The sequence below is a fragment of the Polypterus senegalus genome, unplaced genomic scaffold (assembly GCF_016835505.1).
Source record: "Polypterus senegalus isolate Bchr_013 unplaced genomic scaffold, ASM1683550v1 scaffold_1312, whole genome shotgun sequence".
In the NCBI taxonomy this organism is placed as follows: Eukaryota; Metazoa; Chordata; class Cladistia; order Polypteriformes; family Polypteridae; genus Polypterus; species Polypterus senegalus.
Window position 1 is genome coordinate 6,435 of NW_024383706.1, and position 4,907 is coordinate 11,341.

The 4,907-nt window shown below is 32.5% G+C and overlaps 1 pseudogene; it reads right to left on the bottom strand.

Moving 5' to 3' along the window:
* Positions 1-758: 758 nt before the first annotated feature.
* LOC120521579 lies at positions 759-1,674 on the bottom strand (annotated as a pseudogene).
* Between the last annotated feature and the right edge of the window lie 3,233 nt (positions 1,675-4,907).

Here is a 4,907-nt window from a genome sequence, read left to right on the forward strand (position 1 = left end):
TTATATATATTATATTGTCGGGTTTGCTGTGGGATTGTTGGGGTGGAGGAATATTTGAGTGTACATTTGTCTTGTGGCTGTCTTGCCCCATTTAATACATTTATTCTTGTTTCCTTACATTCTGCTTTTTTTAGCTTTCAAACCGTCGATTGTGGGAAAGTTAATCTGTGTAGGGGATGCGGCTGACGGAAAAAAGGGTTTTTCAGTTAATTATCCCGGGCCACAGGTCTTGGAGGTGTAGCTGCCGGCTGGGAATAAGAGGGTAGCCGTTACAACTCATCATTAAACTGGCACAAGATCACTAATATTTATACCTTTGTGTTGGTACAGACAATATCATTATTGGTCCTTTTTAACATATTTAAAACTTTTTGAGTATGAAAGGGGAGACAAAGGAAACAAATGGCTTAGTGAGCTCACTCTGTTTAAGTTCTATTTTAAAATTATATCACTGTAAACTCATATTCTTGGTATTGAAAATTCTGAATATTTTGATCCAATTCTACAGAAAGTTTTCTTTACATATTTAAATAATTTACTTTTTTTCATATTGTTTACTTTTGTTCATCATTGCTCCCAATTGACAACAACTCTATCTGGGAGTTTCTGATCTCCATTCACCATAAAAACATAACATTAAAATATTTCTTTGTCATTATTAACAAGCAATCCTAGGTAAGTAAAAATAATATATGTTAAAGGAATACTCCATCCCAAAAAGGATCATAATTATTCCACTTGTTCTTTGTTTTTGTTTTTTAAGTGGCGTTACCACAAATAACATTTAACACTTTAGGGGCTTGCATTGTTTTCAGTTCATCTTGCTGCAAGTTCTGACAGATTGATATGTATGGCAGATCGTAGGTTAGCCAGAACAACTTATGCTTGTTTTATCTTGGGGCCACTCCATATAGGTCTTTCTTGACATCAGATCTTTGAGTTTATAATATTTTGATGGAATCAGGTAATGAGGAATGGGCCAACAAAATCAGAATCAAATTTTCAGTATTTTCTGATAGCAGCTGATGCTGAGCAAAGTACAGTTCATAATGGCACCACTCACTACTGATGAAATTGGTAGATAAAACAAAGATGGATTTGTAGCTCTTCTCAATGCATGTAATGATGTTTTCAATTATACTTTTTCCAGCTATAAAGTTCCTTTCATGGTAACATATCTTTAATGTGCCCATCTCTTCCAGGTTTGGAAGAAGATACTCCTTGACCCAAATGGAGTCATCTTGACTATAGGAGACAAAAGCATTGTATCCCAGATCTGTCGGTTTCTAATATCTGTTTTGTCTTTGCTCTCTGCTTTGTTTGTGTCCACTGCCACATCATTCGTAGAACCAAGAGGCGTCAAAATGCTTACACAGCACTGCTATTGAAATAACAATCACTATTAATGGAATGAGAATGGCTGTAAGCAGAAGAGCTAGATTGCATGATATTTCAAACATGTGAAACTCTTCCAACAACGTTCCATTCAATGCTTCTGGTTCACTGCAGCTGTATAATTTAGGCCACCCAAGCAATGTAAGTTTGGATTTGTCCCTATTTTGAAGAAAGCGCCTTAAACTGCAATCACATATATAGGGGTTTCTGCTAATATCCAGTTGTTTCAGAATCTGGCAGCTATCAAGAAAATCTGCTGATGGAGTCTTTATGACATTGCTGCTCAAAAGAGTAATTCCACAAATGAAAATTTTTACAATCAGGGATATTAAACAGTCTGTTTGATGACAGTTAATCTCTTTTAAAGCATTCAGAGGACCAAATCTTGTGGTATGCTGGTTATTTGGTTGTACTGTAGGTCCAAAATTTGTACCATAATGGGTATACAGTGAAAAACGTAACTGTCAAGAGAATTAAAAGATAAATTTAACTTACTTAAACTTAGTGGCCAATAGCAGTTTCTAGATTCACTTGTAAGCATGTTAAAACTGGCATCTAATTCTGTTAATGCCTTCATATCTGGTTCTTACACTCAGCTTGAAATGCATTAGCTTATTCCTTTTAAAATTAATGTGTGTAATAAACAAAATGTTTTACAGGCAGAGACTCCAGGAGAGGAAAATATCTCATCTGAAAAAAAATTGTCTGAGAAATCTAACACCTCGTGTATGCTGTCAGTTAGGGCAAGTTATATGGAACAATGGAGTTTCAGAAATTTTAAGATTTTTAATCTTCATGTTAATTATAACATTATATACATTTGAATTAGAATATGCCCCCCCATTAACTTTTGCAACTTGTACTGATAATGTTTCAAATGGAAGAAACATTTCTGGAATATTCCATTCATTATTTGTAACAGTCACAGTTAAATTATATACATGAAGCTTCGTCCTTGTAATTTGGAAAACAGATTAACAGCTTTGAAAAAACAATCGAAAGAGATTTGGAAATTTGTTAAATACATATTAGTCAAATTAAAACTTACAAAACTAGAAGAAGCATATGAGAAATCGGAACAGTATTTTTTCACATATGCACTGCCAATAATCTCTATGTTTGTTGAAATTTCCAGTACATCTGAAAGAAAAGCACCCACTTTATCCACATTATCATTAGGGAATACAATAACAACTGTGTTTGTGTTTATCCCAATCTAAACTATTTTTATAATTCCAGGGTTTCCTTATTTCAATAAAAAATATTTAGCCTAATACCTGCAATATTCTTAAGGTCATTTCTTTGAAGTTTTCAGCACTAACCCTTAGAAATTTAAGATTCACCACTGACTTAAAAGCACTTCCTAAATTTAATGCCATAAACTTGTTTGAAGAAATATCCAAATATTCAAGTTCAGGAAGACAGACTAAAATTCACAGGATATATTATGCAACTCATTGTGTGATAAATCAAGATACTTGAGTTTCTGAGTGGATTTAAAAAGGTCATCTTCAAGTTCTTCTATATTATTAAATGACACATTGATGAGCTTTAAATCTGTCATTTCAGCCAAATATGCACTGTTAAAGCCACTTATATTTTGGAGGGACAGATCCAGAATTTCATTTGGTAACAGCGTATTTTCAACAACAGAGTTCTGGGAATTCCAAAACAAATTTATAGGAAATTGCTGTTTTCCTTTGAGATTGAGCCTGTCTGCATCACAAAAAACTGTACTCCACAAAAGTATTAAAATGATGTTCATTTTTTCTGGTCTATGGAAATACACAGGTGTACTCTGGTGGTCAAAGTCCAGAAAATGTGGAAAAAAATGGTGAAATCAACTGTACAAAAAGAAAAAAACACATTAATTATGTAAGGTTTAAATTTTCAAAATAGAAATATGTCAAAAACTGACTATCAGTGTAACAGCTGGTCATTCTCAAACTTACTTAATCCAATTCAGAATTAGAGAGAGCAAAAAGGGAGCATTCACATTTTGTACAGGCAAACATAAACTAAACAGTGAAAAATTAGAAAGTAAGTGATTATCATTCAGTAAGCCTTGCTTTGAGAAGGTCAAGTAGCCCACAGGTTCACAAAACAAAACTGTGCATGATACATGCTCAGGCGTAAAAATATTTATGTTAATGATGCAGTGTTTGTAGCAATCTTCCATATTTTATTCCTACCTGCATGTACAGTATGTTTCATTTATGTACTAAAAAATCTGTTTTTTTGTCTCACATCTCTTTGTGCTAAAGGAAACTACAGTATATCAATTTTTCTTTTCTCATTTCAGTTGTGCAACTATAAAATCATTACTGTACATATAACTGACCACATTACGAGCAATTATACAAGTAAGAAACTTATTTTTTCATATTCTGTCACAAGATCAATAACACAACTCAGAAAATAAATTGATGTAATTTTAACTTTGACAAAATAAAAATGCTTTCTAAACCATTCAAATTATAGCATTCATTCCAATTAGCAGTAAATACTAAAGGACAACATTTTTATCCTTTACTAGCAAAATATAAGCCTTGAGATAGTGTGTTAAAGTAATGAAAAAAAGGAAACATTTTGAAAATAAGCGTAACATGATTATCAATGTAATTGTTATGTCACTGTTGTAGTGATGAGTGTTTCTGTCATATATATATATATATATATATATACTGTATATATATATAGACATATATATATAGTAATATACACATATATATATACACACACACACATATATACATACATATATATATATATATATATATATATATATATATATATATATATATATACATCCACATATATATATATACATATATATATACATATCTACATATATACACATACATACACATACATACATACACACACACATATATACACACGGATATATATATATATATATATGACAACAACACTCATCACTCACAACGAGTGACAAAACAATTACATTGACAATCATGTTACGTTATTTTTAAAATGTTTCCTTTTCTTTTTCATTGCTTCTTTAACACACTACTTCTCCGCTGGAAAGCGCTTAGTATATTTACTAGTATATATATATATATATATACTCAGCAAAAAAGAAACGATCCCTTTTCAGGACTGTGTATTTCAACAATAATGTTTTAAAAATCCAAATAACTTTACAGATCTTCATTGTAAAGAGTTTAAACAATATTTTCCATGCATGTTCAATTAAACATAATCAATTATTAACATGCACCTGTGGAATGGTGGTTAAGACCTTAACAGCTTACAGAAAGTAGGCATTTAAGGTCACAATTCTAAAACGCATGGGACACTAAAAGAGACTTGTCTACCGACTGTGAAAAACACCCAAAAGAAAGAGATGCCCAGGGTCCCTGCTCATCTGCGTGAACGTGCATTAGGCATGCTGCAGGGAGGCATGAGGACTGCTGATGTGGCTAGGGCAATAAATTGCCATGTCCGCTGTGTGAGAGCGCCTAAGACAGCTACAGGGGAGACAGGAAGGA